At 25.6% G+C, this 14,098-nt stretch overlaps 1 non-coding gene across 1 annotated transcript; it reads right to left on the bottom strand.

Annotated features, from left to right (window-relative positions):
• Positions 1-3,391: 3,391 nt before the first annotated feature.
• Positions 3,392-3,464, bottom strand: TRNAK-UUU (transfer RNA lysine (anticodon UUU)). Its single transcript has one exon. It is a non-coding gene; the product is annotated as a tRNA-Lys (tRNA).
• Between the last annotated feature and the right edge of the window lie 10,634 nt (positions 3,465-14,098).

Raw genomic sequence — 14,098 nt, 5'->3', positions numbered from 1 at the left:
TTTATCCGCATTTGTATCCGACATTAATCCTAGTTGATTTCGTAGTTGTTTAAGTCACGATGATTGCACTCTGTGACATTTTAGAATATGTGGCGGATCGAAAAAGATGTCTTACAGAAGGAGAGGAAATACCAAAACTGATAACTTCACATCTATCCAGCTCTTTCTCAGCAAACAATTTACTTCAGTTTCACCACAGCTAATTTTGCTGAGCTTAAAATTTTTTTATACAAATGTTTTCACTCTATCTAATATAGGCCATCGTCAGGTTTAATGTTATAAATGTTCCAAAATGTAACGTACCATTTTCTAATATTTTACATATTTAAAATTCAAAAAAAAATAATTTAACTTTAAAATAAATTGAAAGAAGTGTGTATATTAAATAAATAAATAAACAAATAAAACATAGAGAACAAAGCTAAGTAGAAAGAAATGATTTAAGGGTTTTTAAGTGCCATTATTTTTTCTATTATATATTTCCACGCTGTTGGAAGCGCATTAGCATCCATAGCGTTTAGGCAACGGTTTTTCATTTTACTTTTATAAATTTCCACCTTTTCTATCTCCAACGCAATGGATGGAGAGTGCACCGTTTAAATGACTTTAGCCTCTTCCCATTTTACAATCGCTCCTTCAGTCTGTGCCATAATTGCTAATAGTGTTGTGTCCTTTGTCAAAATTGTATGTATGTTCTCGCAGACGTACCGCCAGGTTTCTTCTAGTCACACCTATATAATCTTTTTCGATTCCTAAGTGTTGATTTTCAAATGGAATTTTATATACCACAGCTTTACCTTCCTTTTTTACGCTGTCTTTATCTTTCCGTAGCAAGCTACAGATATTAGGTGCTTTTTTTTATAGATTATTCTCGATTTTTATAAGAAAAAGAGTATTTGATACAACGTTGACAAACGACACAACAACAATTTTATCAATTATAGCACAGACTGAACGATTGTAAAATGGGAAGAGGCTAAAGTCATTTAAACGGTGCACTCTCCATCCATTGCGTTGGAGATAGAAAAGGTGGAAATTTATAAAAGTAAAATGAAAAACCGTTGCCTAAATGCTATGGATGCTAATGCGCTTCCAACAGCGTGGAAATATATAATAGAAAAAATAATGACACTTAAAAAAACCCTTATATCATTTCTTTCTACTTAGCTTTGTTTTCTATGTTTTATTTGTTTATTTATTTATTTAATACACACACTTCTTTCAATTTATTTTAAAGTTAAATTATTTTTTTTTTGAATTTTAAATATGTAAAATATTAGAAAATGGTACATTCCATTTTGGAACATTTATAATATTAAACCTGACGATGGCCTATATTAGATAGGGTAAACACTCTATTCTAACAAACTACTTTATACCCATAGCAGCCGCCATTATGTAGTTCGCGCTAATACCACTAGGTGTCAGATCTATCGTTGGCACAGGCGAATAGATAACCGGTTCGACTGTATTAGTAACAGAGAAAGTATGATGTACAGGGACAAGACACCACTAAAGGAAATGAGAACATTGTGAGAAAAAATCGCTGTTTGGCATTGTGACGATGTCACAATAGATAATCGCTCGTTTAAAAAATCTTTTGTAATCTCTAAAAATAAAGATTATTTTCAGATTAAATTTTTTTTATATATATATATTGGTTTTAGGCCCTTTCCCGCTCAAAAGCGGGAGCAAATATTTTCGTATATAAAAACAGTTTCGAAATCTTATTGAAGTCGTCTAATAAATATGCACTCAAAAGCTTGTGTAACACTTAACGTAAAACATATATATCTGATATAATTAACTTAAAGAACTTAAATCTTCACTCTGCTTTTCTGCAGAGTGAAGATCACCAGATTATCTTAGTTCTGCAAGAAGTATTTTATAACTTATTTTTTAATTTATTTTATATGAGGTCATACCATCCAATAAATACCTTTTTGTATTTTATAAAAGTATTTTTTTTTTAATTCTTAATATTTACTATTTGAATCTTAAAAAATTTAGGCATGGTCCTTTTTTTAAAAATAAAGATGGCACAGTGAGCTATTTCATAGTTTTATTTCGGCATAGCATTTACAAAAAGTTGCCGACTCCAGTTCAGGGTCCTCCAGGGCCGAGTAGATAAAACTACTAAACACTGGTAGTTTGTCGTCGGTTCGCACCTCACTCCTCACTAATGGGATTTTCCGGATTTTCTTCACCTGTCTAACATCTAACTAGGGGTTAATTGCGCATATATTCGTTAAAAATTCCTCCAATGAGTCTCTCCTTTGGCAGATCGCCCATATGTTGTGTTGCCCCACCCCATTAATCCTTGTAATTCCTAGTTAAGGTCTTAGTTAAGCTTTCAAACCTATAGTTTGGTGGAGAGGGAGTTAGAGCATACAGTCACAACGTTTCTGAATGTGACGCTGTTTTTTCCAGCCGTGAAAAGGAGGTTTACAGTAATAATTAATGTCGTTTCATATATGAACGCAACCTATGTTACATAAAGAATGATTTATTTGCATACTTTTTCATTTAAGAAGGTATGAGACAAAATGCATTTTTTACATACATTTATTAATTAATTCAATGGGAATAAATACCGGAAACACGTGTTTCGTAGATAATTATTATTTCTATTTGCTACAGATAATTTGATAAAGATAAACGGAATATGAAAATACACACACAAGATGTTGTGCGAAGGACATACAAGATAAGAGATATTGTTTTGTTAGCATAGTACGTTTGCGTCAAATTTACGTCAATTTGATGTCATTTTTATACTTTTGTTATTTAAAAGTGTAATAGTGACATCATTTCTACGCAATAGTGTACATTATGATGACAAATCGAACGTGCCTATAGTAACTACGTAATCTATTTAAAGCAATGCAAATACGTATTTGCGTATACGTTGCCACGTGACGCTCCTGTTGCCAAGAAATCATATTTAAATAGCATTAAAATAATTTAATCAACTCATGTATTAAAATATTTCGCGAATTACAAGCTATTATATAATTGTAGTATTTATGAAACCGTGCCGGTGCTTATTCTGCAACTTGAACACAAACTATATGGTGTTATTTTCTCGGACATATGGCAAATTTCATCACTAAGTTTTCCTCAGTTGATTGCCCTTTTCTATTAGTGATGAAATTTGCCATGTGTCCGAGAAAATACACCATATAGTTTGTGTTCAAGTTGCTATTATATAATTGTTAATTCGAGGTAACACATTTTTTACTGCTGCTTGAATTTTGCGAAATTAATTTACTCTGATCTTTGAATACATCCTCTAGCAATTATTTTTGCTAATTACTAAACATTATTAATTTATATTTTTAAAATTAAATTATAAGATAAGGACAGGTAAAAAAGTAAAATAAAAAAATAACGCCCGAACAGGGACTCGAACCCTGGACCGTTAGGTTAAAAGCCTAACGCTCTACCGACTGAGCTATCCGGGCTTACACTACTAACTGTTTTAAAGTGAGTAGTTTAAATAACCAAGAAATTATTTATGTATAAGTTTATTTAAAATTATTATTTTTCTTTTAAATATTCATTCAATAGAATTCTAACAAGTGAGAGAAAAAGTCCGTCGGCAATATGACCTTGACAATGTATATTAAGTTATACTTGAATATATAATAATTAAATAATCATTTATGTTTTTAAATACTTAAATGTAAAGAGATCTATCATAGAAACATAAATATAATTTTTTAAAATTATATAAGTTAAAGTAAATATTTTATATATTTTTTTGAATACTGTATATAAAATTATAAAAAAACGTTTAGTTTAATGTAAGCTAATATATAGCCTACAGTATATTATTTTCTAAATTCTTCATTGTATCACAATTACAGCTGTATAATTTCTATAAACTAAGCGCTAATCGAACATAATGGAAGTTATTTATAGATGCTGCCATTAGAATAGTTCTTAGTAATTCATATATGTTACATGGATTCGTCATCAATTTTACGCGATAGTTCTTAGCTTAAAAGTCATATTATGAGTTTACTGTATGTAAATATGGTAAAGATGGTACGATATATAGGCCTAAATAATCGATATTTTTTCTGAAGTCCTAGTCAAGAGCGCAACTTAAAGAGATCCTTAAAGTCCTTGTATGGATAAATGAAAATTTGTGTATGTACTGTACGTTACGAGGCCCTTAAAATCGTGAGAATCTAGAAGAAAATCCTAGGTTGTCTATACTCTATAGTATAAATCTGTTCCTGTACGGAACTAAGTTTCATTACTTTTAATCTGTGCGAGATTTAAAAAATTTCGGGACATAGACAAAATATAAATATTTCTTGCACGCGATCCTTGAAAAGAGAGTCAATTTTATATGATATATTTATCACTGGACCCTCTTGGAAAAACAACGAATGTTATTGTTTGCATTGTTCACACTATACATTTACAATTATATTTACATCTATGTGGATTTACAATTAGATTTACGGACTCCTGTCAGAATCGGATTCTAGGCAATTGTAATAGGCATATGTGCCTAGAGCTTAGGCCTAAGTCTGGTCTAATTCAAAGTCTGTAATTCTAAGCAGAGAAGTATTCAGAGAGAGGGCCTACAGGAGTGGAGGTTTTGCCTATGGGCAAAAGGAAAATTGCCTAGGGCCTCCATTAACAGTGGGCCCCAAACCAATCTCTTATAAACTCATTACTGTAGTAAGAATTTAAATTTGGCGCCATTCCAGACCCTAGATTGTAGGTATGTCATAGGCAAAGCGCAGAACTTAATTAATTAAAACCCTCCAGAGATCGCGTTAAAAACGAACAAAGACAATTTTTTGGAGGGTTCCTCCTCCAAAAAATTTTTTCCGAAGAAAAATGTCCGAAGTCAACACTGTGGGACCCCAATTAAAATTTGCGTGGTAAAGCTAAAACGCGCCATTGGCTTACAGTATGTCTTCTCTTAACCTTAGTTTTTACATCTATGTACAAAAACAACTTTACGCATAAACCTATTCCTTATACCGGATGTAGCCAACTTCTTACTTTAAGTCTACTTTAAAATCCAAGAATTTAAAATAATAACTAAAAATTACAATTAAAATGTAATTAAAGCTCAAGCCAAAAACATCGTCGCAATTTTTCTTTTTTAAATAAAAGCTTCATTCAACATGTCAATTTTTTCAGATTAACGATTAAACTTTTCTCAATCGTTGTAGGCCTAAGCCTATATATAAATTAGATGACACGGTTAAAATCATTGATTTTCTTAGAATCATTTAACAAGTCTTCCCGGTTCTTTTTTCTTATTTCAATAATAAATTATTAAATAATCATTTTTCCAAGTAGAACAAAAGAGAAAAATTAAAATTGGGTGTGACTTTTATTCGTAAAATATAAAAATGAAAAATCACGTATTCGAAAGTATACTTAATTATCTTTCTTTTTTATTATCATATAAAATGATCTCATAGGCTACAAATTAAGAACAAATAAAACTTCACGACGATTAATTGCTTTGTCATTCTGTTCAACATTAAGTATGCTTATCCTTGTGCATAATAAACAATTATTTTCTTAGAATTTTCTAATGGAACTATAAATAAACCAGCGCGAAACAAACAATAAGAAGAAAAGTAATACTATTTTATAAATTTTGTCATCATTAAATCATTAAAAATTTTATGAATTTTTACAATAATTAATAATAAAAGTATACCAAATTTGGTATACTTTTATTATTACTGGTATACTGGTTATTATTATTTGGTATACTGGTATATCAAATTTGATTTATTTTGCTGGCTTATTTATACATTTAAAAAATACATATTTTTATTATGTATATATACACCAAGTTAATGCTTTATTTTCTTGAATTTCTTCGATTGGGAAGGAGAATTGGACTCTGAAATATTATGTTGGCCAGACTAATTAACGTTTACTAAATTTCCTTTAGTCGTATGCTTTCTGGAACCCTGGCAGAACTTAATGATTACCAAAATAACCCAAGATATAGAGAGAACTTTCGTATTTACCTCACGATTTTCGTGCTGCTTCCTTTCTCCATGACGAAGAGAGACTCGTTTCTGGACGAAGGTCTTCTCCAGTTTTCGTAATTGTGATTTATACTTTTGTACAAAATTTGTAATTATTTTTTTATAAATATTCTGATAAAAATAACTAGAACAGATATCTGTTTATATATATTAATTTTTCTTTTATTTTAAAAAAAAATTATAGAAAATCTGAATTTTTTCGTTTAAATTTACAATCAAAAATGACTAAAAAACAAATGTTATTTCTAAAAAAAAATACAGTACACGTGCATCACATTTTATTATATATTGTAATAAATAAAATTTAATGTATGCTCAAGTTATTTATAAGTTTTAATTTATACATAACTTAAATTAAATATCATTAAATTTTCCGTTTAGAAGTTAACTGGAAAAGTCTTTGAATTCCGTGTTTTTTGTTAACTCTTTCCTCCATGTGAGCACGAAGAGAGTTTTTTTTTTATTTTGTTCATCATCAGTTCGGGCGTTTACAATGGATATGTGATGTTTGACATGTAAGGATCCCTTGAAATGCATTCTAAACATTATTATACTTGTATAAGTAAGAACGTCCAGAAAGGAACAGAAACCTCCTTGAACTCATATTTATTGTCATAGAAAAACACATAGTTACCGTTTATTTTCTTAAGAACAGCCGCAGACAACCGCATATCTGTATATTTAAGAAAAACGTAGTCAATTATTAATTTACTATTATATTGATAATAAGGCAAGGACGGGATTTTCCATATTAAATACAAAATTTTTAATTATAAAACTTAATCATGTAGCTTAATATCTTTAGAAAAGTTCATTGCTTCAGTAATCGAATTGCATTAAAGATAATCTTTTTTTATTTGTAGCAAATAAATAATGTTATCTTAATTGTACCATGTTGTTGCTTGTCAAGTTTATCAGATCTATAGACATCATTTACTGATGAAGATAACACTCTAATGATAAAACTATTTTTACTCCAAAGATAATTTCAATCCAATTTGGTGAGCATTGGTGATCTTTTGCGTACTTTACACAAAATAAAAGCTTTATTAAGTTTCAATATAATGTACTATTAAATATATTTATAGATTGTTTTAACTCATTTAGACAGCTTTTAATACTTTTCATACAGAAGTCGTAAATAAGCTATTTTATTCCCACAATTTCATTTAAAATATCATTGTATAGTCCCAATGTAAATTTTACATTACACATTGTCTGAAACGATATTTTTAGTTATACTTAGTAATAAACATGCTTGAATGATTTAATTTATTTATCTATCCTTGATGACCCCTTTATGACTCTATGAAGATACCCCATGCTACTAAATGATTAAGTTAATTTGTTGATGTGTATAATCAATATAGAACAATCTGTACGGTCTGCTTTAATGTCTATAAGTTATTATTATTTTGTCTAGCTTTCCCATTAAAGATGGGACCTGACAGAAAAGTATTGATCAGTACAGATGAGGGATGCGGAAATCTGATCCGAACTATTCATAAAAAGTCACGACTGAATCCCTTAACTGCAGGATGTTAACTTACTGCAAACTACATGATTGGAATAAATTGTAGATAAAATTAGATTTAAGTATTTAGAATAAGGTAAATTTGGAAGTTTCAACATTTTGGGTGTATGGAGGAATCATTGCTAATTATTTGAATCTAGTAATGGGTACAAAGACCAATTTAACAAACTCGTCACTAGTTCTAATGCCCAAAGTTTGGTTTTATAATCATTTGATTCCGGGAACCTGCTGTTTTGTTTGAATGAAACTTTCCTGACTGAAACAACACATTCTACCATGCTATCCGAATAATATTTAGATGTTATTCTTAATCAGAATTTTGAATTTTCCAATCAGGAGTAGATGCTGTTATTGAGAAGACAATGGATCAAAACATGCACATCTCATTAAAACAAATGAAAAAAAAGAAAAAATTTCATACATCTGATATGTGTAAACTGACTCGATGGCCAAAATGGCCGTAACCACTTATTCTTAAACCATTCTTAAAAGTAACTTCAATTTTTCTTAGAATACAATAATAAACAATTTAATTTAAATCATTAAAGCCTCTTCATGTTTTAAGACATATTTTGCATTATTAATATAAATATTCTGCAACTATATCATCAAGTTTTTGATATTCTTGGAATTTCCTTTCTGAAGAAAAACTAGAGACTTTTTTCTTTGCTCCGAATTATACATTATACATTATACATCCATAATAATGATTTTCCACGAATTTTTTGACAGTCTTTCAACTTCACATAACTTAAAACCTTGTTATTCAACCAAATTTATATGGATGATAAACTTGTACAGTACGTAATTATATAATCTATAATAATAATAATAATAATACGTTCATATGAAACATTTAAACTTTAAAATGCAAGAAATTTATAAAATTTATATGTAGTCTATATAATAGATTTAAAATTATCATTAATTTTATAGGGATTATTTCCAATTCGCGAAGTATTCATTGTATCTAATCAGGTTATCTTAAGAATATTTAATAAACTAAACTAGATTACTTTCGTAGAAATTTGTTAAAAATAAAATATCTGATATAACATTTGTTTTAATATAAAATTATCACGTAAATTTTATTGGTGATCATTATTCCTTTATGTAGATTTATTCTTTGTACCAACTAAAAATGAATATCATTAAGAAGTACTGCCTTTCTTTCGTACTGACTAAACAGGAATATCATTAAATAATAATGGCCACATTTCATACGAATTGAAAACGAATATCATCATTATTATTAGAGAATAATGACAGCACTAGTACTAATTAAACAGGAAATTATCATAATTAATAAATACAGACCGCCCTTAGAACATACTAAATAGGAATATTATCAACATTAATAATTAATTGTATTTGTTAAAAAGTTTATAAATACAATAATTTTTATAAACTTTTATCTTTTAACATCCATTTACAAAAATATATATTCATTTTCACAATATACATTATTTATTAATAGGGTCTTTAAGATTATTAAGGCTCCATGTAATATGAAAGTATTGACATCAAAAATACAAAGTAACCATCTCATCAGTTATGTAAAATTATAAAATATATTTATAATATAAAAATAACATTTTAATTAATAACAAAATGCTTATTTTATATTTTTAATGTGAAAATTTTTATACTATCGATACAATTATCCTATTAATAAATAACATAAACTACTATTTAAATATTTGGAATGTATATAAGTGTATAGAAATTATCTAAAATATTCTGTTAATATGTATTTAAAATTATATTAAGTCTTTTTAAAATTTTATTTTGTATAAAATTAAACATGAAATATGATTATGTTGAAAAAATTACAGCATTACAATCAGTATTATAATCATATAATAAAGGAAAAGAGGAGGAAGGAAGATAAGGAGGAGAGAATTTATATTTTATCCAATGATTTATGTATATCAGATAATTATTGAATAAATATAAATCTTTAATTTTATTAAGTATTTATGGTAATTAACCAAATATTTTAATATTTATTTAATAATTTTATCCTATGGTATTGGTGACAACACATTCAACTTTTATGTAAAATATATAAACATGTATAAAATATTAAATAAATATTTAATAAATTATCATAAATAAAATTAATTATCTGATAAATATAAATTAATTATATAAAAATGCATATTTTTATATAATTAATTTACATATAATTTTTTAAATGTTTATATCTGAAAAAAATCTTAATTAAATGGTATTTAAATGCACATTATTCATTGAATATCTGATTAAAAATGAATTAATTGTATAATAAAATAAAATATGCCAACTCATTATTTCATTAAAAAACAATTTTTTAAAGTATTATAATGATTATACAAAGAACACAAATTTGAATGAAGGTAATTTAACGTGACACAGCAATTTTGAAACGGTTCTTAGAAAAAACTAAACTTATTTTAACTTTAACAAATGTCAATAAAATTTTGGAGCACAAAAATCTCGTTAATCTTTTTTCTGACAGTTTGACTAATAAAACACTTCCTGGTAAAAATGTGTAACTTTTATAGTTCATAGACTTACGTAACAAAAACTAAGCATTAAGCTACTGGCATTATAATGTTATGGGTGTAAATACATTGTCCATTATGAAATATCCGGTTTTTGAATGTTATTTGTTTAAATATTTGCTCGGAATATAAATAAATTTACAGGCATTCGATCATTACACATCTAATAAACGTTTTAACAATAGCCTTAAGAAGAATTTAACCTTATATACATAACATAAAGTTTTAACAGTGGCCTTAAGAAGAATGTAACCTTTATGCATATAAAGGTTGAATACTTCTTAATTTTTAAAAAAATTAAACGTGTATTAATGAAGATTAAATATTAATGTTTAAATATGCTTTAATAAAGTATCAAATTAGTCATTTGATGTTGTTAATATATAATTATATAGTTTAAAATGTAAAAAAAGAATGTTAATTAATTAATTTTAAAGATAGAAATACCCAGAAGAGGGCAAAATGAGCAAATTGCGCTGTCCCAAAAAATTAGGGGCTTCTATAATTTTTTTATGTTTCATTTACTTTCTTTAATTTATTATAATAATTGCTGTATAATGATACAAAATAGTGTACATATACTGGTCTGCAATATATATTTTACCTAACACCTCCATTATCCTTCTCAAGTTCATTATTGAAACAAATTTAAGAAAACAAACATATTGATAGAAATTAACGGGTTTTACATTTTAAAAATATAAAAAAATAAATGTGATCTTTACTTCAAAATATCTAAATAAGATTATTATAGAAACCACTTTGAAAATTAATTAAAACTTACATTTATATTTTAGTAAAATGTTATTAAAATTATATCTGGAAAGTTGTAAATGAGAAAAAAAGTTTAAAAAAATCTTTACTGCTAATAAAAATTCAATTTAAAATTTCATGAAATTCATAATAAAATTTTCCCCAAAATATCAAAATTTCCCAGAATTTCTCCCTTGGATTTACATGATTTCAAAAGACCATTCTGTGGTGAGTTTCATTAGAAAATAATGAAAACTAAACCATAACGACTTCCACATTAAAAATATATATATATATATATATATATATATATATATATATTATTTATTGTCGTTAAAATGTTAAAAATCGACACTTAAACCATTAAAATCTCATATTGATTTAAAGTAATTATTTAAAAATTATAATTATTGTAAAAGTTAACGTTTATTATAATGATTTTTCTATAATTATATCTTTTATTTATCACTTTATTGCTGATTCTATTAATTATTATTTTTTTATTTAAAAAATTTTTTTTTGAATTTTCTTCATTTTTTGAGATTATTCAACTTATATTTCGAATTTTTTTTTCAATTTTAAACCACAAATGTAATTTTTGAGAATTTTGATTTTTTAAGCCAGTAATACCCCCTTACAATTTAAAATCTTGTAGCTTTAATTAAATAAATTACACATTTATTAAATATATTTTATAAAAAAAAGGTATTTAATCTTATATAAATACCTTCATTATAAGTTTTATATCAATATAATTTTAAGGTACTGGTACTTTAAAACTGGAGCCTCAGAAATTTTAAGAAAATACATAAAATAATTAATATCTTTTCAGGTATTAATAAGCTTTATAATAAATTTTTATCAGTACTCTTATAGATTTTTTACTGTACTCTTTACATCCAAACCTGCCAAACCATCCAATCCTTTAGACCAGCCTCCAGAAAACCCCCTCCAGAACAAAATATTAGTTACAGCCACTGACTATATTAATATCATAATTTGTTATATAATTTATTAAATGTTAATTTAAATATAACATTTGATTTATTTAAGAATTAATTTCAGGAAAAAAGATAATAATTATGGCCAAATTTTACTGTTTTTTCTATTTATTACTATACTAATTAATAATAGTAATTAATTTTAGTGTTATTAATTAGTATTTAATACCAGATAAATTAAAAATAAATGATTTAGACTGTAAATAGAATAAACAATTATTTTTGGAGGTAAATATAACTTTAATACTAGATACAATGGGTAAATTAATGATATGCTAGGTCTAGAACAATTGTTCTAGTTTTTGATATTATAGAATGCCACGTCATTATCATAATCATACATGAAATTGTTTTTGGTGTGTCCACTTTTCAGGAATAAGGTGGAGAAAATAATTTGAATATAATTTTCATGCTTTTAAGCTTAAATTACATTTCACAGAAAAATAGATGCTAAAAAGACAATTTGAATTGTATTCAGAACTTATAAAATGGATTTTAAGGAGTAATTTTGTGCATGAAATTATTAAGAAACTAATTTTAAATATTTTAATTATTTTAAGCTTTTTATTACAATTATCTATATTAGATTTTATAGCATTATAGGTTTTTAGATCATTTGGCAAAGTATCTCTTATCAGTAACAAGTCTTTAGGAAATTATTGAGAGAGTAATATTTCAATTAATTCCTTTTATAAATGCCTGTTGTTTTATAGAAATATGTTTGCTATATTATCTATTCATTTATAAATTATTTATTACACATTATATGATGATATTCATTACATAATGATGTAAAAATTATAATCAATCATTTAAATTTTGATATATCATCATGTAAAAACATAAATGACATATTGACCTTTTTTTACCATTTGAAATTTTGAAGCTTGATGCATTTCTAGAACGAATTTCTTAAAATAAACCTCCAATTCACTAATTTTTTGCATTCCATCATTTCATTAACCAACCTTAAATTATCCTCTTCAGATTTAAATTGGACTAATTTCTATTTTAAACCCTAAATTTTGTATCCTTAAATCCAATTTTTGTACTACATTTACATTTTTATTAAGTAAAATTTCACAAAAATTTCCCTAATGTAATGATATTAATATTTAAATTATTTTTTTAATTTTAAGAATGTTTTAAAAAATGTAATTATTTAAAAGTGATTTAAATATTCTAATTTTAATTTTTACTTTGATTTTTTAGTCATTACTTAATGTCTGATTTATCTATCATTAGATGGTGAATCAGAGTTAATTAAAGGATAAAAGAGGTAAATGATTTTTAAAAATACAAAAAAAAAAGTTAAGTGAATGACTATTTTCTAGTTGAAGTTCTACAAATAATGAATTTTTTAAAGAAATTGAGGCAATAAATCACTCAAACAACTCTTCATTCTATTTATTATAATCAATACTTTTCAATTAAACATTCAAAATTCATATCTTTTCATTTGAATGTCAAGAGATAATTTTAAACACTGATGAATAATTATTATTGACTGCTTTTTAGATAGAAAAAAGTCCTTATATAGGAAATAATTTACATAACTTTTTAATTAAAACAATGTATATATTAATAATTCATTATTTAAAATCAGAAACAAGATTTAGTTATAAATTAATACAGCATATATTTTATTATAAAAGTGAATATTTATTGTACATTAAAAATTTATTTATATAATCAATTGTTATTCTGATTTATAATTTTTAAATTTTAATTTAATAAAAATAACCAAGGGAAAAAATGAAAATGATAATTCTGTAATTAGTTTATTTATAGAACGTTAATTAATGATAATACAATTACTCATTATTACTCAGAACAATTAATTAATCTAAATAGATAATTAATTAATATTTATATGTGTTTGTATGTGTATACAGAAACACAGAACAATTAATGGAAAATTATCAGTAATTATAATATCATTAGCAATCAACAATACAACAATTATCAAATATGTATACAGTTAAAGAATAATGAAATTTTTATTATTAATTGTGTTTTATATATTATTTACAAATTTTTAAATTATTATTTTTTGTTTTAATTTCATAAATATGAAAAATATAAAAGAGGGAGAATTTTTTAGTCCTAAACTTATTACAGAATTAAAATGGTGATTCTGTAATAAGTTCAGACAATGAGGAAATTAGTATTTGAATTAAAAAATAATAGATTTATATTATTAATTGTTTTTATAAACTATTT

Source organism: Centruroides vittatus, unplaced genomic scaffold (assembly GCF_030686945.1).
Source record: "Centruroides vittatus isolate TY-2023 unplaced genomic scaffold, ASM3068694v2 contig_975, whole genome shotgun sequence".
Taxonomy (NCBI): domain Eukaryota; kingdom Metazoa; phylum Arthropoda; class Arachnida; order Scorpiones; family Buthidae; genus Centruroides; species Centruroides vittatus.
The sequence above is the reverse complement of the archived record's forward strand: the minus strand, read 5'-3'. Positions and strand labels throughout refer to the sequence as shown.